General features: G+C 41.4%; 1 protein-coding gene across 8 annotated transcripts in view; it reads right to left on the minus strand.

The window, feature by feature from the left end:
- Window positions 1-23,529, minus strand: part of NDST2 (N-deacetylase and N-sulfotransferase 2) — a 136,564-nt gene that overhangs the window by 39,668 nt on the left and 73,367 nt on the right. For 6 of the 8 annotated variants that reach the window (XM_034065293.1, XM_034065291.1, XM_031052160.2 and 3 more), the window contains one exon: window positions 12,835-12,895. The gene's annotated coding sequence lies outside the window, so the exon portion shown is untranslated. Of the gene's footprint in view, window positions 1-12,834; window positions 12,896-13,042; window positions 13,127-18,818; window positions 18,838-23,529 lie in introns of those variants that run through there. The other 2 variants (XM_031052164.2, XM_005152665.4) reach the window with 2 other exon arrangements.

Here is a 23,529-nt window from a genome sequence, read left to right on the forward strand (position 1 = left end):
ACACAAATACACTCCACACTCAGAGTTTCAGTAGAAAAATGATTACTTACGCTGAAATCAAGCACACAATATGGAGTGGTCAGGAAGCACCACAGAAAGGCTGAAAAGCTGCAACACACTAAAGCAGAGAGATGAACTTCTCCATTTGCTGTTTTTTAGTTCCAAAAAGCAGGGTCTCTGCAAAACCTCAGCTCATATATGGGGGTATAAAAAAAGCAAGATTACGTTTCCTCTGTTGTACAATACCTAACTTTACAACCTTTTATTCAGAAGAAGGCATCACACTGGATTGAAAGCAGCTTTTGAAATGGTAAGCAACAAAACCAAATCCCTTTGAGGAATATTTTGCATTAAAGATAGCTTCAAATTTGCAGTGAAAGATTCCAGCACAAGCCATATTCTGAGAACAATGTGTGCTCTCTCTCTGCAAGCCCCTGGGCCTGGCTTACTGGCTCTATAGTGAGTTTGTTATTGCCCTAAGGGAGTATTAGATAATGAAGAGCTGAGTTTTCCTTTCGCTTCATGCCTGGGCTCATCCTAATGTGTGTAAGTAGGCTTAGTCTGCAGACTTTCCTTCTCAGCCTCTTCCCCCTCCTATTTTCCAGCAATCCAGCAACATTTTTTATAAATGAACACTACAAATTGCCTCTCTTGAAACAAGCTTATTGAATCCATCACCTTCTTCACAGTGTTTCAGAGACTAAAACAGGTTCCCAGCTTTCAAACACACCCGAGTGCTTTTACTTCACTTTGTGTCTCCATCATGAAGCATGAGGAAACAGGCACCCCACAGAGTGATAACTACTCAAGTACCCGCTCCAGTCCAGCTCTGCTCTACAGGTGGCACTTCACGCTGCTAGAAGCAAACTTCAGCAGGGCCCAGGTATGTGGAATGAATAATGACAATGGAGACACATCTATACACTGGAATGGTAACACCAGACTGAATAGGAGCTCATGCAAGCAGACCTTAACTGTGGTTTCAGGCAAACAGCTACATCCACTCACAAAATGCCTCTGACATGCTGTAACATTTTACTGAGCACCTAGAATGGTTATTTCATTATGAAGGAGAGCAGTGGGATTAATGACTTTTTCTTCTTATATTTCACCTAAGGTGAACAGACCTTATAAATCATTTTTGGTTAATTTAAAACCATGGAGACGGTTTTCATTTAGAGATAATTTGTGGGGCTTATAGCAATTTCTTTCAAATCTTCAAAGCAGAAAAGCCACATAGGAGGTTGTCTGGCTGTTCCAGTGGTGAGGCAAGATCCAAGTTTTCTGGAGTTAGCAGGCGGTCAACCTTTGACAGGACAGCCCCATGCTGGCTAAACACTCCTGTCAACATACACCTTTTCATTATCTCTTTGGGATTCTGGAACTGAATGGCTTATGGAAAGGGCTAGATCATAACACAACATGTAGAAAACACCACTGCAATTTTAGCTCACCTAAAACATTTGATGTCACTTTAGCAGAGACCACCACCCTTCCTCACTGTTGATGAGCTGAAGTTGGGGGAGTAAGCAGGGAAGGCAAAGAAGGGAATTTCAACTTGTGTCTCCTCTTCCATGCGCCACATTGCAGAGGGAAGGTTTTAGACAGCAGGAGCCACGTCTACAGAGTTACTTACAAAGAAGCCATCTGACTACATTCATTACTGTTACTGCAAGAGAGTATGAGGGATAAAAAACAAAGACCCATAAAAGAAGAGCCCTTGTGAGAAGTTTCTGGTCTGTGCTCCAGGCCAAGCTCTTGCTTCCTGCATCTGCAGCGTTCAGCTAAACTGCAGAACCATCCATACTATCAGCATGAACTTGACTGGTTAATTAAAAAACATTTTTAAACACCTAAATTCTGTTCAATGTGACTTGATCAGGAGAATGGCAGCTACCTCTCAGCTTGACAATCAAGACATCTCTTAATGACTAGAAAATCCTTGGTGTTCCAAGCAAATCTCATTTACCAAGAAACTAAAAAACAGAAATCAAACACAACATTAACCAAAGGGTCGTCTTCTACGAGTTTGTGGTGAAAGGAAAAAGAATATATATAAACATTTCCATTTCTAAGCTTTCAAGTTACTGCATATTAAGTTAGCACAACTAGCTCTGCTCTTGAGATGCAAATGAGAATTCAGATTGCTGTGTGACAAATCACGAGAAAATCTGGTTGCATTAGTCCTCAGGGAACACAGAAGACATCACATGATATTTAGAGTGTTCAATATCTGTAATCGCTCTAATCTTTACAACAATTTCATCAGTTACCAATATTACTGGTATCTGGTTCATCTTCCAGTCATGTACCCAAGGCATAAAGTGATTATGAAGGGTCAAGGGAGTATCTATTTATAGTCCAGCATGAACTGTAGCCCCGGCAAAGATGTGAAGCTCTAATCAGCTTCCTTATACTGTTTGAGTGTATTTGCAAGCAACCAGCTCCTCACAGGCCACAATTTTATCCTCCTGCAGCACATTTCAGAACCTGAATTTAACAGCAGTAAGGTTAGATGCAGAGACTCCCTATCAAGGAGAGAAAGGGAGAGCAGAGACAGGAGGAGGAGAGGGAACTAACAAAGAGCTTAATGAGCAAGGAATGAAGCAGGCATATCAGTGTGAGAGACAAGCCCTGCCAACTCCACTTAGTGCACTGCCTAATACAGTCACTGAAGAGCTGCTTCTGCATTCTGCTCTCAAAGCACTGTCCTTGCAGATGACTGGTTAACAAGCAGCCAAATAGCAAGTCATGAAAGAAATCAATGCTTTCTTGTAACAGCCTAAGTAACAATTAGATAAGGAATAAGAAAGGTAAGTACAGACATTCAAATTCCTACCTTTAAAAGTGAGGTCCTGAAGTGAAGTTACTCTCTCAAAGGGGGTCTGACAGTCAGCAAACCCAAGGAAAGATATGGAACCAAAGAGAAATGAAGAAAGCCTGAATGTTGCTCTTCACAAAGGTATATATAGAGTTGGCTTTTCTGGAGAAGGGCAGCTGGGCTGCACAGTTGGTAGATGGGTGAACCATTATTAGTAGCAGTGGCTGCCTTCCTTTCAGTCAGTGTTGCCACAGTCTCTCAGATCATTTTGTGAACCTAAGGATGCCAGACTTTGAAGTGCAGACAAATGGAAAATGTAAATAAATTTGCACTAAAAAAGAGTGCATCACTGCTGAGCATAAGCACCATTAACCACTAGCTGGTATATCATACTGCAGCTACAGGTGGGTAGTAGGCAAAGCACAGTCCTCTTCTCCCTGGAAACAATCCTGCCTTGCAGCTCCTCTCTGAAAAGCTTCCATGTCACTCCCTGAAGACCCAGGAACAGTTAGAGGAAAGTAAGGAAGACAGTGTGCAGAGGAAGGTAGAGAAACATGGTCCAGTACTCAGACCGTTAGGGCACATGGCAGATTTGAGATGCTCCTTCACGGTGGGGATACAGCTCCGTTCCTTCCTCCTCTTACACACTGTGCATCTAATCACAGCAGGGTGCTGAACTCCATTTGCACGGCAGACAATGGGATCTGGCAGCAGTTCAAAGGCATTTCTAGCAAGGTGACTGAACAAGCTCACTGCCGGCGCAGGCAGACGGGAATGCAGAGGGAGATGCAGAGCACCCCGCTTGCCTCCCCTTCGCTCCCCAGGCTGCAGGGGCAGGTGCTGCACAGCAGGCAGCCAGTTCTCCTTTTGTTCCAGTGGCAAGAGGATCGAGGAGGAAACCGAGAAGGTACTGCCACAGAGAACGACAGCACCTAAACCCACAGTAAGGTAGAGGGAGGTGGGGGGCAGGGAGAGAGGGGAAGAGGGAGACAGGGAGAGAGGAAAGAGAGAGCTAGACGGCAGAAGGAAGGCAATCAGGTGGGCAAGGGGGGAGCTGGGAGGAAGGGAGCCCACAGACAGCAGTGCCTGGCACCCTGACAGCTTGCCGCCGGAGTTCGTCTTTTGAAGCTGTCACAGGTTTATGCATGCCTCCAGACTGACAAGCTGACAAGACGAGGGAGACTACACTCAGCACATGTATTCAGTAGCAGTAAATTGGCTCTCTTGCCCTAATGTGGCTTGCAGTTTCACTCAGTGAAGTGATATCACAAGGGGAATCCAGGCACAAAACAACCCACCATCACAGTATACTTAAGACACCACTACTGGAATCTGGAGGCTGTAACAAATCTGCAGAGGGACAAGGAAAAATCACTTTCTTGCACACCACTAATAAAAAATTAACATGTTAAAGGAACAAATGCACAAATTTAAGATTATATTCTGTCTCTATTGAAGCATGCTTGGTCACAGTGGTCGTGGTGGAGCTAAACTCTCTTTATACCCCTGAAAGACTGCTACAAGAGGAGCTCTCTACTTCTAAACATAGTAGAAAACGGTGTCCTCCTAGAGGGGCAGAGAGGCAGGCAGGAAAGGACCACAGCAGCATACTCTGCTCTTTGAAGATGGAATACCCTAGGTACGCTCAAAGTTTCATCCCTTCCCAGTCAGGGTTTGGGAGAAGAGGGTTTTCAGACAGGATGACACACTAGTACACATCTCTGGAGGAGTTATTTTAACAGGAGCTGACAGTGCACCACAAACACTTCTGTAAGAAGACAGTGAAAACTTCATGTGATGGAACGTTACAGGGTACTAGAGAGAGCTCTGGAGGAGCCTGAACCTCAGTGACTCAGGTGCGATCTCTATTACAAAGTGAACAAAGCACCTCCTTCAAGTTTTATCCTGACAGTTACAAGCTAAAAACTAAAACCAGAAACAAGGGTCAATTACCAGGCTCTTGGGGTTACCTATTATGACCTAACCTGCTTTTACAGGATGTCTAGCTTTTTCCAGTTAAATTGACCAGGTAGCTGCAGCAATGTCTGTCTCAAAGGTATTTTCTACCATCCCATTGCTCCAACAGGACAGAAACAAGTCCTGTACATTAAGGTAGAAAAAGGTTTAAATTTTTGATTGTAAATAGATTACTTTCCTTTTGAATTAACAATAAAACTGATTCAGAACTAATTCTATTATCATGTATTCTTTCTGTCCAGTAATGGCACTATGATTTGCTCAGTGGTGTTTAATCCTAGAAGAGATATTACAAAAACATTGCAAATTATGTATTAATAAAAAAAGCACTGAAGTCTTTCAAAAAGAAAAACAGATGTTAAGATATTTATTGCTAAGCAGAGAATAGAAGACAAGGTGCTGAGGGATAAGGATTGCACACATAAAACTAGTACTGCTGTCCTCATCAATCAACGGAAGTTAAATGGATGTTGAGTACCTTTGAAAAATGTGGTTTCCACATCTAACAGGAGACAACTCTCTATTCTGCCTTGTTTAAAGAAAAATCTTCTTATATTCTTGTCATGCTACAGTGCAGCACTGCAAGTTTGCAAGCCTCTCTGTGAACTGCAGATGGATGATGCTGACAACAATTTTCATTTATACATAACCTAAAACCATGCAAATTCTTAGCTTCCAGCTTCCATCTATGCCAGTAAACAAACCCTTTCCATTTGAGCTGCAGTATGCAAAAAAGCAGATGTTGGAAATCTCTTGACGCTCCACTAGTCACAAAGATGACAGAAAATCCTAACTCCATACAACAAAACTGATGTGTAGAACAACCAAGATTTTCATGATGAGCTTTTGTCATACGCTTAATACGTTTTTCTCTAGCCTCCAGTGTTTTATAGCTATTCAGGTTCATTTGACACTTGGTGGTAGTTTTTTCAAATGTAGTCACTTAGAAAATGTTAGAGAGAAGAATTACCGCTGCTCCATGTATATGAAGACAATAAAGTTTTGCCTTCTGCCTAAGGTGAGAAGTATCTCTCTCAAAGGGTACATTTCTTCCCCTCCATCCTCCTTACCCAAATATCCCCCCACTTCTCCACCCCTCTGCAACTCCCAGAACTATTCCACACTGTGCCCCTGATCAATGGCAAGCAGAGAAAAATTTAGGTCAATTGCTGATAAGCATCGCCTGGAAGCAACAACATGAAACATTCCTCATGCTAGCAGGTAGACGTAGTGAGATTTCAGTTACATTTTCCTACGCAGTCAGTCCTAACTACGTTGGCACTACACAAACTGTACCTCTGCTCAGTATCACTTTGTGGTGACTATCTCCAAACAGCCCTGGAAATAAAGGGGGAAATTCTGGGTGCTGTTCTTGCAGTTAAGAGACAGCCTCTACTGCTGCAAACTCTAATTACAGCCTCCCTTTCCCAAATAGCTTCTCTGGTTATGAAGACTCAGATAACCATGTAGGTCTCTCTTTAACATTCCCTGTGTTGGCTATGATATACAATAAGGCCTTTCTGACATGACTTTGTGATCTTCCTATTCATTACTCAGTGTATTTTAATCATCATCATGAGAGCAGATGCACAGCTGCAGAATTTACACACTACCAGAGCAGAAGTTCTCCACCAAGATCAGCAGACTATTTCTATGGGGTCCAAGGAAGGGTAATCACAAAAAGCAAACCAACAGTACCTTAAATTCACTGTTAAGGTGTCAATATCTTTATTAGGCAATTTCTGTAAAGTAACTTTTGTTAACATAACGCCCAGCAAAATGAAAGCAAACTCAACATGTCTAGTAATGATCCAGATAAAAGTCTCTCTTCTGTCACCGGCTGAAATCACATGTCCACTGCAGCATTTCTGGAGCAGCCTGTCTCTTTCCTCTACTCCTAATACTCATGATCTGGAATATCTTTCTGAAAACCAGAACCAACTATTCAGAGAAAGAGAGAGGCCTTTTAGAGTCTCTATACCCAACCTAAGAATGTTGGTTGTTACAAAAACATTAACAGTATTTGTGGTATTTCCTCCTTACCAGGCTCATACTTCGTAACAGCGTAATTTCCAAGATACTGGTTAAACCCAAATCTCTTGCTGTGCTTTGTACCAGTAGCTTAAAAGGATTTATGGCATGAAGATAAGAATGTCTGAAATAAGTGGCCTTAGTTTGTAAATAACCCAATCTTGGGAAATAAAAAAGTAGCAAAATCCCACTGTCCAGGCAAATCTGCTAACAGACCTATACTGAAATCTACTTCATACCTCAAGAGACCCTATAATCCTCTCTGAAGTCCCTCATTTACTAGGCTATACTACAAGGTGTTCAGCTGGGCCTTTACAATGACTTTAAACAGCTAGGCAAAATGCATTTTTCATGCCCTGGCATGTCAAAAAGACGTGCTTTTCCATGACATGTTTTTCAAAATACCTCAGGTTTAGGATGCTATTTACACTAACTGCATTTGAGAAATGGATGGGGCCTAAATGGTTCTAGAACTACCAAGGCACTGCAAGACATGTTTGTTCAGTTTACACTCTTTAAAGAATTTTCCTGATAAGCCTTATTTGTAAAAGCCACCATGGCACAATAGCGTTGATAGTGCTATCCCTGAACAATTCTTAATCTCCAAACAGAAGCACATAACAAATCTAGCTTGGTTTACAGTAATGTTCCAAACAAGAATTTCTCACGCAGCTCTTCTGTCTCACACACAGACACCAGTCTCCTCTGTGCACAGATCTTGCCCTCCAGGGCTCTGCCCACCATTCCACTGATTCACTTTACCACATTATACAGGTGGAGGCAACACACAGGATACGCTGTAGCCAGTCCCGTAGATCTTGAAACTGTCACTGAAGCCAGTGAACCATATTTGTGTGTAAATTTCACTGAAAAAATACTAGCAACAAAAGATTGCTATTGAGGTACTTTAATACTGCACTAAATACCCGAGAAAAAACAGATTTAATTCTTCCATCCTTCCTCAACCATGTATTAATGAAGATTCTAAACAACCTTAGCTCTTCTTAAACAAGACACTTGGATACAAGGAAGATTTTCTGAGGGTCACCAAGGGAGAAGGGAAAAATTCTCATTCTCTTTAGCAGCCACAGAGTGGATGGGGAAAGATTTAAGGATGTGTTTAACTCAGCCAATATATATTTGGTAACAGAGGAACAGCTTCTCGTCCTGAACTTCCCCTTTAACTGAGGTTAACAGAGTTCCACTCCATAGCACAAGGAAGACTACAATTAAACCCAATAAGAGCTTATTGGCTTGACAGGGCATGTGAACACTGCCAGAACTGAGGCAGGGATAGGGGCTGAGAAAAGGGATGGACCTTGCAGCCCTGTGTAGGCACAATCTGTTCAGCTCCAAAAAGCTCATTTTATTTGCACAGATTTTGGTACATTTCTAGCCTGCTTCAACATTTGTGTTGTCACTGATGGAATCTACCCTACCTGAAATTCAGCTTACGACAGCTACGACATAATATCCCTTTTTTCAGGGCCTGCACTGAAACAGAAACCAAGACTGGTTCTAGAGAAGGTCTTCAGGAGGTAAGTGAGCCATCAAGTACCATGTTTGGAATGAAGTGCCTATCCAAGAGATGACAAGAATTTCTGGGGCCAGAATATGCACACAAGGGAAAACCTTTCTGTTCCTTTTCAGTGAAATGAAGGAGCTTTGTTACAGGTACCACTTCTAACATTAAAACTTGTGAGCATACAGAGCAAGCAAACTTTCATCTGTCCTTCTAAGGAGCTGGAGGTGTCAGGCCTGAGGGCACCTTAACAGCACAGACCAGTTTCATGTGGGACATCCACACACCCATGCTGCCTATGGTCCTGCAATCCCTATTTAAGCTCGGGCTTAAGCCTTTGCTCTTTGCCTTAGCTTTGCTGCAGGTGTAGCTGCCTGTAGCCTTACCTCTGGCCCCATCTCCTGGACTGATTTAGGCTGTAGGCAGGTGGGTAGATTTAGGCTATAGCTTAGCCCTGTCTCCTGGGTGGACTTTGGGCCTATGCTGTAGCCCTCTTTTGTAAACTCCTGGATGAAGCCTCATTGCTCCATCTTGCCTGGTACTGTCAACAGACACTGTTACTAGCACCCGGCTCTGCCAGCCATGCTCAGACCCCTTGGGACTGTGCCCCACTGGGGAGGGAACTGCGTACAGTGGGGTCACCCTTACCTCCTGGCTTGCCTCAGCTCCCACCTCTTCCTGTGCCAAGAGCCTGGTGCAGAGTGGCTGCAGGAACAGATTAGAAAAATCGATGGAACAATATTCATCTCTTGTAACTGTTGACTAGACTGGTCCTTTCTGGGAAGCCTTCCAAGTTGTCCATAATCACAACTAAAGTTGATTTATAAGCCTTTAAGTATGGCTTTAAGGACAGACCTTGACAGTCTGGTGAGGGCCTTAGACCAACAGCTTTAATGCCAGGTACAATAAATATAATCTGAGAGACTAACAGAGTTTTGTAATATATAAATACATAAATCATTTTGTGGAAGGTGAAAGAAAGGAAGAACATGTGTTTGCATTTACAGGAGAAAACTTAATGGTTGTGTGTCACTTTTCCTCTTCCATGTTAGTAGGGAAAAAGATCTTGATGTATTGAACACAGTAATCCCCAACCATGAGATTATATTAATTCAAAATGCATGGCAAGAAGGGTGAAAAGGGCCACAGTTAAGCCATTCAACTGACAAATAGATGATACTTTCAGTAAAGAGGAATATGCCCCTGCCAGAGCACCCTAAGTCATGCCCTTCTGCTTTGTAATTAATTTTTTGTCTGTGTTCAGCTGTGCTCACATTTCTTATCTCACAGAGGAGCTCCAAAACCCACTTGGGGACAAACTAAGCTTATATGGAGGAAAGAATAATGAAGTTAGCAGGTGTTGCTAATGCAGGCTGCTAGCATTACACTTAGTGCCTACAATTTCAGACATTTCGTTTTCGTATTTATCTTTAATACTCAACAGTAATTACTGTCTCAAATTATACTTTACACTTACTAAGTCTTTACACTTAGTAGTGCCTATAATTGGAGAGACTTACTTCATTTTTGTATTCGTCTTCAATACTCAACAGGCTCACCTTCAGCAACAGCCAACTCTTAAGAATGATGTAAATAGTAACTGGCAAAAATCCACCACTAACTTGCCAGTTCTCTTGAACTTCATTCCAACAAACTAATTAAAATGGTTAAGACCAAATCGTGTCCAAGCACTAGAATTCATCTTGGTTGCATAAATGCGGCATGATGTCATGAAGACACACCATCTAAGTAAAGCAGCATACTTCTGGAGATGTTTCAATGACAGGACCTCACTGTTATGATTAGACCAATTCCACAAGTTTCAGAGAAACTGGTTACCATAACATGCTCCAGACAAGAAGATGAAGAACTGGTAACTGCAAATCAATTCCTGGTAGACAAGACAAGTCCTTACTAGACCCAGCTGACAGAACAAAGTAGACAAAGGAACCAGAGAATATATAACTGAAGAGGATTTATTTGTCCCTTTGATTCTGCTATGACTGAACAAAGTTGAGATATTTCACAGGAAAATTAAGGCTTTTAGGAACATAAAGGTTTATTGAAAACTAAACTATTGCAGACATTTTGCAGCTCACTCTTTTTTTCTGTAATTTACCTTTGGGATATTACTGGCACTGGCATTGAAGGAAACATTAAAACATTACGAACCTAAGAGAAAGTATTGCTAAGGACTAACTAATCACAGGTTAGCACTAGGAAAGCCCAAAGTCTGCTTTTAAATTAGTAACAACTTCCAGTTTCCAATAACTCTGCTTTTATGTACAGTGAAATGGGTTCTTCATGGCCTGTCTTGCTATATATTCTAATGCGTAGTCCCCTTTCCATTTGCTGTCACCTCTCATTTCTACATTTTTGCTCTCTTTCCCCATTTCCTACCCTTCATGTCAATGAAATTAAAAGTGCAGTGGCAATTTACAGTGGCTGTACCTGAAATCAAACATTCTTCTCCTTTTGCTGTTCTAGCCCTGATGTCACATACACATCAACATTAGTTGAATACACAAAGCACTCCATTAATATTTTCATTCTCTCTTATTATAAGTATTTATTTTCTCATCTGAATATTACAACAAGTGTGTCTGGAATTACACAACTATTCAAGCTGGACAAAATGCTCTAATGTGGTCGTTACATTCATTCTACTCCACCACAAATTTTCATTTAATTTGTTGTTTCTGCTTGAGTCTGAGAAAGCAGCCCTGGCTTCTATTACACCACTCTATTCCGCACAACAATGCACTGTACATACAAACTCCTTTATTATGTGTTCAATTTATTTCTTTTCTCCATTACTAGTCTCTGCCAATAACACCTGCAAAATTGACAACAAGCTTACGGGAGAAAAGAATTACTATTTAAATCACACTGGAAGAATGAGCTATGAAAGTGGGTACACCAGCTACACAGATCCTACCTCTTTTCCAGCCCTTCAAAATCCTATTATCCAACCAATGCCTGAGGACCCTTGTCTACTCAGGGTTAGGGAGAGAAAGCATAGGGCTGCAGTGTGAGTGGGGCTGGAAGGGGCTGCCAAAAGAAAGTGGGAGCTGCATGGAGACTGGCTCTGGAGGAAATCTTTCATTTGGGAACAGTATTAGAATTATCTATGGCTTTCCAGGAAAATTAGGGTTAAAGTTCAGCTTCCAGCTGACAGACAGAGGAAGGTTACAGCTGTAGCATGTGCAGTGCTCAAAGAGTCTGAAGTCCTTGTTGCAGCATGTCCACAGATTCTGTGCACTGGAACTCAGCATTAAGTAAAAGCTCCTGCAACTTTCTTCTTCTAAACCCAGTCTGCTTGCACAATGAACATGCTGTTTCGACTTCCTTTTTTTTCCCCTCTGCTTTTCTGCACGTTATGGCACATGAAGCCATAACAGCCTGCTCATATCAAATAACTTGAGATACCCACATAACTGAGGACACTCTTCAGAAAGTATTTCAACCAGACTTGTCCAGCACACACACAAAACCAAATCATCTATATTCTTTCCAAGCAAAGAATCAAGGAGCCTTTCAATGGAGGTAACACTTGACCACATCATCCCTCTTCTACTGCACAGACTGTAGGAACTTCCACTCCCTTAAGATGGGATTGGCCTTTTTGCAAATATTAGGCAATTATCATTATATGTGATTTATTTAGATATACATATATATGTATTTATGTATGTATATATCAGGCACTTTCACAGGACTTTTTTGCTACAATAGGCTGCAGTATTCAAATATCTGTCCTAAATAAACTCCACAAGAAGTACTTTCCTTCACTATTCATTCAGACAGAACTGAGGGGAAAAAAAAGCAGAACTCCTTTCCTTCAGCACAGAATTTAGACCAACCCAATATTTCTATTTTTAATTACATTTATGATATTTCCTGCGGGTATAACTCATGAATGCAGTTCCAGTATGCTCGGAGCAACGTAAATATAGTAATTCCCAATGGGATCTTACAGCTGTTATGCACGGGTCAGAGATTCTGTGAAATGCAAAACCTGAGACTTTAAAAGCTTTTTAGCCCACATCCTTCCCCATTCCTTTTCAAAGGCAGAGTTAATGGATACTGAACAACACTGCCCCAAATTTTATCCACAAGGTATGGAAGTAGTAACTTCCTTTAAATAAAGTAATATTTAGGAATAAGCAACCACCCGGTCCTATCTCACTCAGGAACTACATCAAAAATTCCTTTCTGATACAAGTTAACTCTTATCTGCCACTTCATGCTGACAACTGTGCACCTGGAAACAAGACACACAGAACTGCTTCCTCTGCAAATCATTCTAAGGAGAGGAAGGAGAAGTGCAACTTCACACTGCAGCATACAAGTCTGCCTCCGCCTGTCTGTTTCCTTGCCTCTTATTTTGACATGAGACCACTCAAAAGGACTGAAGTAAGTTCTTCCCCTTACCGAATCTGAAGATGTCAGTACATAAAAATGTAAAAGATTTTGCACTTACCTCTGATCACAGTCTGGTGTAGGGAAAATACTCATTGGCTGCTTCTCTCAGGAACCATGCTCTGTTTTAAAATAAGTAAGAAAGGAACAAGATTTTAAACAGTGCTTCTCCCTTCCCTAATGTTCGCATCCATCAGTGTTCGTAAACATTTACTCAGCAGGAGCACCTTCGCTCTCCAGAACCAAGGTAATGATTACATTACACTAACCATGGCATGGGGACAGAACGAGGCCATGACAACAGCCTTGTTGGCACTGACTAGACCATGACGTAGGATTGCACTGCAGCAGCCTTAATTGTGCAAGAGTGAGAAAGAGTGCAGTGAGATGAGAAATTACAAGTGCAGGGATAAAAAAAGAACCCAACCAACAAACCAGGAACCTGGGTTTAGAGGTAAACCACAAAGAAAAAAGACAGTTCACAGAACAAGCAAATGTGTTATGAACTGAGAGAACTGGACACACCAGTATAGTCCTAATGGAATTTCTTACATCTGTTCATTAATGTTGCTACCTTTGAAACAGTCAACAAAGCAAACTATAAGACGCTGTCTACTTTAGTCTTGGCCACAGCTAAGTCAGTTCAGTACAACTTCAGTGGTGTGACAAAGCCTGTGTAGTCTGTTGCCAAAGCCTTTTAGAGTCAGGACCATTAGGTATACTGTGAAACAAAAACAAACCGAAGGACTAGTTACACCCTTCCTCCACCCCCCTACCTGGCTAGTGATCACACAGAGGAAAGTACTTTGTGAATCTAAGTGAAGCTCAGGAAACTCTGTGTGTACACAGTGAGAGCGTCTCAGTGGAGCCACCGAAACCCTGAGAGAGGGAGGGCACAGATTAGAACAGGGTCCGGGCTAAAAGACTAATTTTACTATAGCTGTCAGACAGCCTCTAAAGGCAGCTCTTCTGCATCAGCTGTGTCTCAGATACACAAGCACTCTCCTGTAGCTCTCCTGCTCACACAGACCTTGATTCAGCAAAACCTGACCTTTGAGTTTCCAATAATCTGTAATACCTCTAGAGCCAATTAGTAAACAAGCAAGACCCACACTTGCACTGCCTGTAAATATAACCAAGTCTGCCCAGCTCCCTGTTTTCCTTGCAAATTCACAACAAGAGCAAAAATGTTCCCCTTATCCTGCCCTTTTATTTGACCCAAAATTCCTGTGTTTCTTCACTAAACATTTTGAGAAGGCAGACTGAGAAACCCTGCATGCCTGGCCTCTGCAGACCCCAACACACCAGGATAAACAACAAAACAGCCCTATGCAACAGCAAAACATCTAAACTATAAAAAGAGTGAATGTTTAGTGTCACTGTAAAAGGAACAGACAACTGAAGAAATGTTTTCTGCAGAACCCTGGCAATCCAGTGAAACTCACCAAGATGAGCAATCAAATCAGGTTAATCAGCAGTAGAATTTGAATGATGGCAGTGGATAAGACACTCACACGTCCACTACCCCCACAACAGTCAGTAAGACCCACACATGCAGATACATCAACATCCAACTAATGGCATTTAATACAAGTTTCCATAAGGTTGCTGTCCCCCGAAGTTTCACTGCGAAGTATCTTACATTTTCTGATGAAAACTATTACCAAAGTGGAGACTTTGACTACAATAGAGTATCACTCTGGTCTGGTTGATTTTACTTTCCAGAATAAACCAGACTTGAAAAAAACCCAAAAGGATCAATAGACCACAAATGCAGGGGAGACGCACAAAAGGAAAATAAGTTTTGAGTAATATTCTATTCAGGTTTTAAAAATTCAACTTGCTTACACTTGCAGAAGCTCAGAAACATTTATACTGGTGAGGTAAAGAGAATCCTGCTCTTTGCAGTCCCACGGTTCTGTGTTAAAGAATGTCACAACCAACAGAAGTAGACACAACGGGGCAGGGTAAGAGGCCAGGCAGAATTTAACACCAGTTGAATTGGGTAACAGGGAATTTAAACTGAACAGAGTAACTGATAAGTAGCCAGCAATGAAACACAAAGAATGGACTGGTATCATCAAGCAGATTTTTTTTCCAGCAGTAGAACATGACTGGAATTGGCCAAATCTGATTTCAGGGCAAGATTTATTTTAAGGAACCTCAAGCTAAAAGAGCGATTCAAAGCACTACTAAAGGGACGATACTGCTATCATGTCCATAGAAAGCCAAGTGAGGTGGCAAAAACCTTGCCTAACGATTTCCCATTTCCCTCCTCCATACACACTTCTGTGCCTATGTTGTCACTGAGAAGCAAACAAATTGTACATTGGCAAAGTCCTCAGCACAAAATGCAGCCATCAACAGCTGCTGAACACCACCTCCCAAATGCTTAGCAGAGAATGCAAGACCACATTTGGTCTCTAGGCATCAAAGCATTTACTAACAGAAATGACCCTCTGCATAGCACACAATCGAGCAATTTTGTAATGATCCCAGGAGCATCTATCTTTTTCCAGATTTGTATTTGGTTTCAAGTTTACCAGTCATACAGCAGAGTGGGGAGGCTTAGGAGCTGGGCATGCAGGGTGTGCTCCATACAGCACACACCCTGAGTTAACAGTCAGTACATGGTAACATTTGTATTCGTGACAGTTTTACTTCTCTAAACACCAAACACACTGGAAGTTTCACTTTACTTTTTACTCTGGAAAAAAGGCCAAAGCTGAGTGGAATGGATGCTGTCTGGAACACCCAGGACACACATGAGTGTGTGTGGTCCCCTTCACCACTAGGAGATAAAGCAGCTTTCAGGGAAATGAAAATGGTGCTTTTCTAAGCGTAAAAACCTTAATATTTACACTAATCAAATACAAAAGGGTCCACTTAGTCAGAAGAATAGTATTCACATGGGACCCCAATTGAGTAGACCTGTTCTTCCATGAAGATCATCTCCTCAGTCTGGGCAAACAATCCAAGCCACACGAGAAAGACAGTAGTTCTACTTTATGTGTCTCTGTAGTAATTACACCAAAGAGACACAGAAGTTCTTAGTTTAAAAGTAATAATTATTTTAAAAGTATAAATCAGAAGCACAGTGAAAAATATATAATAATAAAGCACACACTGGGAAAACACAAAAGGTAGCTTGACATGGTCAAAATATGAAGAGATTTACAGGGACAGGAATAGAGAGCAGAAAGTCCTGCTTAGTAAATGGTAGAGAGATTTTCAGTTAATTTGCGTAAAAGAATAAAAGAGAATAAAACCCCACAGGCACTAGAGGTTTGCATTCCTTTCTGGGTAACAAATACTTTGTAACATTACTGAATGAGTAGCCTTGCTTTACAGTTCAAAGCTGCACAAAGACAACACAGCAAAGACAGGTGACTCTTAGTGGGTATGGGCAAGAAAGATGGATGGCCTGCAGCAATCAAACAGGGAAAAAAGAGGACATCTACATAGAGAAGGGGGAGAGGAAAGGCACAGAGCTATTTGGGAAAGAGTGAAATCAAGGAGCAATTATCAAAAAAGGCTACTGCCAGAAACTGCAAATGTTCAAGAAAGAACCATGGAGAAAACTGCATTTCCTGTCAGATCTCCAAGGAAGTGAAAGAAATGGAAACTAGGCAGCAAGGATATATTTGAAATAGTTAATCAAGGGCACTTGCCACCAAAACATTTTACCTTAGCACATACAGCTCCTTTATGGCTCATTCATGTGCATCCAGAAGAACTGGTTTGAGAAGGGAAATGGTTTCCAAGACCCAGCAAAGCTTGTAAGTGAATTCGTATTTCTGATAAGAAAAAACAGCCTCATTTTCAAAGTTGTGGAAGTTACCTCAAATTCCTCCCTTCCCTCCTGTATGATGGGGTTGCTTCAATGTAACTCACCAGATAAGCTTTCTCAACAGAGGAAAAAGGCAAAGCCATGTGAGGGAGGAGAAGCATCAGCCCAATAATGTAAACCAAATGGTTTTGCATGGTTAATCACTCAGCCAAAGCCCTACTTCAGATCTTGCATGTCCTTACGTGGCATCACCTTGTCACAGCGAAGGAAAAGATTCCTCCCTATTCATGGAGGGCATGCAGCCCAGACCCCGTCTGCATCAGTGTGATGGTGCTTGCTTGCAACCATGCTGCTCTGAAATGACTATGACTGACTTCTCCAGTAGTCCAGTTTTCAGGAAGGCCAATGCAAGCAGTGAGTGTTCAAACTGTAATGTTACCTGTCTTTGCCTCTGTTCTTTTCTCTCCTGCTATCAGCTAGCTTTATGTCTCCTAGCAAGCAGAAAAACAAACGGATTGCAGTCAAAGCCAACGGGGAAAAAAGACTACTTCCCAATGCTACAGCCTAGCAGCTAAAATCCTGCTATTTTTGTGAGAAGAAATTTGTAAAAAAAAGGGGTAACAACTATAACAAAATATTCGGAAAAGATCTCTCCTCATTTGCTTTCTGCTCTCATCACACTGGTAGGAAGGAAACTGCTCTCAGCTGATGAACTTCCATTGCTGCAAATCTCTCTTTCCCCCTTTGTTTCTGACTGTTCCTCAATGAGCAAAGAACAGTCTTGGAGAAGGAAAACTGTGATTTATACATTAGACAGATATACCTAAAAAGGCTGTCAGTTTCCATCCTGCCACAGAGCCACTGCCTTCTGACAGCAATGCTGTAATTAAGTTGATAGTGCTGAGCATTCTCTGAATTAGTGGGTTAAAGTATCAGAGCACTGTATTTAAACCTTTTACCCCATTCAGATCATTTAAACAATTCTGTTCATGCCTTGTTTAGGCTATGCCTTCTCCAAGCATTCAAATTAAGAGCACCCAAAAGAACTAAAGACAGATAGTCTGGTACTAGCTTCTCTCTGGGCGTAATAAACTATGGCTCACACAGACAAAGCAATGTCTTATCTCCCCTATACCAGTCATAAAGTCATTGCTATTATCTTAAAAATAGCATTAAAAAAAAAGAGTAGCAAACAAATAAGCAGATCAATGCAAGGCAATCATGTTAGGTTTCCAGACAGACAGCCTGAAAACACCTACCCAAACCCCACAGGAATTAACTTAATGTCAACAGAAAGCTATGTAACGGCTTGGTGCCTAAATCGTGACCCCCAGTTTCCAGTGAAGTGGACAGCTACCATGGAGAATTTCAAGAGGAAGATGGTAATTTATTTCTCTCAGTTTATTCCTCTGTTAAATAAAGCAAATTAAGTCAGAAGCCCATTGACTTTAAGTCCATGTAATTCCTTCTCTACATGTTTCATTTATCATTGTCAATATTTGATCTGGGCAGTGTTGTCTTTTCAGGCTCCTTATGCTCACTTTTATCTCTCTTCTATCATAAAGCGAAGTGCAGTTTACATTGCAAAGAAGATTCCTCCAGTATCTAAGATGATGGTGGGGAAAAAACAAAGTATAAACAGCTCCTCAATTAACCCCACAAATGTGCCTACAATGTTATGAATCGGCAGTTCCAAGTTATGACTCACACCCACTAAGGAACTAATTAAAACTAAAATTAACACTGCCCATTCTTTTTAATAAAGGGGAAAACCATTAAAGCAAATAATCTATACCCAAATAAAAGGTATAAAACATATGTGTGATATGTGCTGTTTAAACAGCTTTCCTTGTATGTACTTTGAGGTTCATAGTAGTAATTTCCAAGATGCCCAATAAGTAGCCATAGATCAGCTGGCTGTACAGCAAAGATACATGATGAGAAGAAATACTCCATCCAATAAACCAAATAAAAATTACAGATACTGAGTTTCTTCCTGGATGCAGACGAACAAAGATGAATGAAATCCAAATCAGGAAGAACAAGGATGATATCTTGAAGCCATATTGTGAAAGGGTAAGACCTGTTAGCAGATTGGCTGTGTCCACACCTGTTTTATTAGATGCATTTTGCTTTTTTCAGTAGGTGAGAGGAAGGAAACTTGCATACATGGAAACAAAGAAAAACTGGTAAAAATAATTAATGTTTTCAGGGGGTTAGAGAAAAGAAGAAATCAAAACTTCTTACTCAATTACCTTTCACAGGCTTTGACAACATTCAGCCCCAAATTCAGCTTAGCCAGTGCTCAGAAACAGACATGTATCTTCAGGGTCCTTCCCACACACTGAGGTATGATAGTTTTCTTTCTCTTTCCACACAGTTTTCTGAAGCTCTGCTCCTCACTGCTGCTGCTTTCCAAACCCCTATACCCAGCTGCTGATGGTGACGCTGCAGGTGCAGTCAGCTGGTGAGGAACACACAAGTACTGAACAGGCTGTTCTCTCCTCCCTGGGCACTCACAATCACCACTGGGGTTGGCTACATAAATGCTCAGATAGTCATCAAACCTTCCCACAACTGGAAATAGATATCTGATTCATCCGCAGAAGGTCTCTACTACCACATGAGCTTGTTTGGAAGAATACTGAAATGCATTCTTTCAACTCTACCTAGCACCCCTCTTTATTTTTCTGGGATGCTGAGATAAAACAACCCGGGTACATAAATCCATTTTAAAATAAGTAATAAAGCTGCTTGATACTATTGCTTATGTTGTCTGGAAGAAAAATCTTTGCATGAACCAGTAATTCTCCTTACTTTCCATGAGATCATGCTACAGATTGTAGCTACTGAGGGACTAGTGCCAGAACAATGTGAGGAGAGGAGTATAAGTTCTTTCAATGCTACAGGTGCAAGGACTTGGCCACATCCTTTCACTTGGGGCTTTTGAAGTCAAGAGTCTGACTGTGGTTGAATTGCCAGGAAGAATGGCATCTGAAAAAGGTACACATGACCAACCAACCTGAATTCAAGAACACCATTAATGCTTTGAGATTAGTAGGTAAAAGCCTGCAGATTCTCTAGGACACTAGGTTATGATCAGGGAGAAGTGTCAGTACTTACAGACTGACTCATGGAAGCGCAACTAAAGCAGCTCTGTGGGGCATTGTTTGAGAGTCACTGACCCAGAAAGGCACTAAAGCAAAGCTGTACATAACGCTCCCAACGCAGGCACTCAGCTCTGTGCTCTGCTGCTGGAAGGAAAACACTGCATGGAGTTCCACAATTTCATAGTTCACATAAACAGCCAAGGCAGCTTTTGTGCTTGCAGTGAAATGAAAATTTCTACTTCCCTTCTTAATTTCTTTTCATACCTCAAGTTAAAAGCTCTCTGCTTCCTTCCTTCTTCATCTTCCCCCATTTTACTCTAACCCTTCACAGTGATACTGAGTCTATTAGTGATTAAATTCCCTGTGTTTTCATGCAAACATTTGACTTTCCTGGCTTCACTGGAACACCAGTGAAGACCCCCTCCCATTCCTCTCTCATCCCAAGAGACTGAGGCACACACAACTTTGCCTAAGCATCATTTCAGAATAAGGCCACACTTGTCTTTTTCACAGAGGCATCCAGCCAGCTGGAGGCTGGCTTCATAAGTGCAAAGCCTTTTAGAGTCATAGACTGAGCCAAAAACCTGACCTACCATGGCACTGTGGGACCAACAGTATTCTTCCATTACTTGAGAGAGGAAATACATGAACTATCAGTTTAAGAAGCATGTGACATGGCAATTGAATATTATCACTGTAGGAAACTATCAAATGGTGTTTCAGCAGATAAACCACAGCAGGGTCTAGTGTGCAGGACAAATAGTTTTTAGACTTTCAGTCAACAGTGCTTCCTTTTAAGGCAGATAGAAAAAATTACGCAAAAGGAGAAGCTTCACTTGAGTTTTGAACCACATTTACAAGTCAGCGTGAGAATCTCATCTAATGTTTGTCACAACCATCAGAACTATCCCCACTGAATTTAGCAAGCAAGGGGTCAGGATTTAGATACATGTTGTGCAAGAATTTGTACATACATTTATGTATATAGACACCAGTAGAGTATTATAATTATTTTTTTGGCATAGCACATGTCTATTACACATGAATCACAGCAAAGGGCTGGGTTTTTTAAATAATATTAAAGAACTTCTTTCTCCTTTGGAACCCAACCATAACCCTTTCTTATCTCTGTAATAACACACATTTTCATCCCACTAATCTTCTCTCCTCCTCAATACAAAAAGAGAATTTGCAAACTAGATGACTAACCAAACCCCTTTCAGTTAAGGCTCACCCTGCTTAGATGTTTTGACACTCTTAAGCTATATTATTCTACTCATTTTTTGAAAATGCATGTTCCTTTTGTTTCAACAGATTTACAACAGACAAGGTCAGAGACAGTGTCCCATCTGTGTCCCATGCCTCATAAATCAGCAAAAACCTCAGAGGAAGCTGCATTTTTTATCCTAGCACTGCAAACAAGAATTGCCCTTGCCCAGCCTTATTTACCAGACCATCTTGCTGGTGAACTGCATAAACCTTGCACAGTGTCCTGAACACATCCATGTTCCTGTGGACCTAGGCAGTTGCAAATTATAGGGCTTTTCATGGCTAACACTTTTTTCTTATACCTTCCCTTTAGCTGAACAGTATAAAACCAGACAAAAGGGAAATAATTTCCCAAATACCAACACTCAAATCACTTTGTATTTCTAACCACTATTTTCTCCAGTCAAAGGCACTGCCATCTCACCCTCACGCAGACTCAAGCCTGACTGAACTGTCAAAAGAGAACCAGAGCTGTTTAAACACAATAGCACTCAAGTCTTGACTCAACAGAGTAATAGCAAAGCTCTCCCTAAAACAGGCTAAGTACAATTCTTCCTGATTTACAGGACAGCAAACCTGAAGAACAGAGCACAAGCTCAGACATTTACCATGTCAGCAGCAGAATCAGAGATGTGAGGTCGCAGGAACAGGGTTCATAGGCTCCTAACTGCTGCCTTTTTGCCTCCGGAGTACAATTCCCTGCCCACCCAGAGCACCCCCTGTTTTTTTGCCTCACGTGGAGCACAGGGCAGACTGTGTGCTCTCTGTGGCTGCTTGCACAGCCAGGGCTGGGACTGTGGTGCTCACAAAGTTCTCTCCTCCACGTGTGATCCCTTGTCATCACAATTAAATATCCAACATTCAATATATGACACCTTCTGGTATTTACCAAAGGGGAAATGCAACCATTTGATGCAAAAACAATTTTCCACTAAAAATCACTGTTCTTTCCTTTCTCCTAACACCTTCTTGTCAATTCCATCTCACCCTTTGTTTCATATTTGTTCCTACCAAAGACTGTCCCATACCCCACCACAAAATTAAGGAAAACATTTTTGTTCAGGAACAGTAAGACTGATACCTCCTTACCGAGCAGAACAAGACTAGTTCTTTTAACAAAATCAGTCTTTACAGGTTATCAGAGTCATCTCTTCCCTATTTCAATGTCAGATGGATGATGGTTTCTGTCCCTTTTGCTGCCTTTCTTGTCTATCTCAGTAGGACTCAAGCTAATAAGCTTCTCATTAATGAAATGACTATGCCAAGGTACTGGCAGATGGTCCTATGTTCCAAGCACATCTTCCCATTCCCTCCCTCCCAGAAGTCCTAATCTATACACAGTGTAATCACCACAAAAACATATGCTCCCTGACAGAAAGCTTCCCTTCCATTATCTCTGTCCTCTAGGGGATTGCCCCTGAAACCTCTGTGACACAAAGCAACTCCCTTCCTACCCAAGTCTCAGTTTCCTACATGCTTGAAAACACATTGACCAGGTCCTGGCCACAGTACCTATACAAGCTTAAAATCCATGCTAATCATTCCATAGTACTGTCCTTATCCTCGTCTGTTACTAAGTAAAAAGCACACACACATACAGTGTACACACAAAGTACATACACATGCAGTACTTTGCCACTGTTTTTTTCAGAGGTCCCTGTAACAGCTTACAAGCTTTTCTCTTAGGTGAAAAACCATAGAGTAAAATTGATTATGTTGGTTACCAGTAAATCTCTTATGCTACACTGCCATTTAAATGCTGAGTCAGTCACTAATTTGGTATCTCAAGATATCTCAAAATATCTGTTTGTTTCATCTGCTGGCTCCCTCTCCCCCACCAATTTAATCAGATTACAGTGATTGATGAATTCATTAATGCGCTCATTAAATCCTGAGAGCATAGCAACTTCTATAGAGAAAATTTCAGGAAGCAAGAACAAGTATCTCTCTTGCACACACAGAGAGAAGCAGAGGAAGGAGCGTTATCAGTTTCACAGCTGTGGGAAGGGCTGCACTAAGGTTATTCCCAGACACTCAGGGTCCCTTTGGCTGACTTTGCTGGAGACCCTCAGAGAAGGCTGAGGATATGACAGCCACAGAGAGGCCACCATAATGTGAAGGGTTGTCTCAGCTCTCCAAATTGACTCTGAACCTTCTCTTAAAAACTCTTTCCAGAGGAAGAGAGTATCTTATTGTCAGCTCTTCTCTGTATTTAATCTTAACAATACCTATCAGGTTTTCCCCACTGCAGGTAGGGAAAAACACCAACCAGAAAGCAGAAAAGCTTCCTTTTAATCTTTGCCACCTCCTTTTCAACTTCAAGTTGAAAGTCTTCAAAGTAAGACCTTTTCTCAGACTGTGCAACACCTTAAACCACTCCATATTGTCGTAGGGAAGAATTTAAGCTTAGTAACTTCAAAACTACCTTAACAAAAGGTGAAAAAGTTAAACAGCATGTTCGTTTCTAGACTAAAAACAATAGGTCAAATACAGGCAATGGTGGACAAGAACAGAGAGAATTACCATTTAGCCAGCAGTAAAAATAGCATCATTATGCTTCTGTAGCTTTTGTCACCCAAAAATACAC

This window comes from Melopsittacus undulatus, chromosome 8 (genome assembly GCF_012275295.1).
Source record: "Melopsittacus undulatus isolate bMelUnd1 chromosome 8, bMelUnd1.mat.Z, whole genome shotgun sequence".
In the NCBI taxonomy this organism is placed as follows: domain Eukaryota; kingdom Metazoa; phylum Chordata; class Aves; order Psittaciformes; family Psittaculidae; genus Melopsittacus; species Melopsittacus undulatus.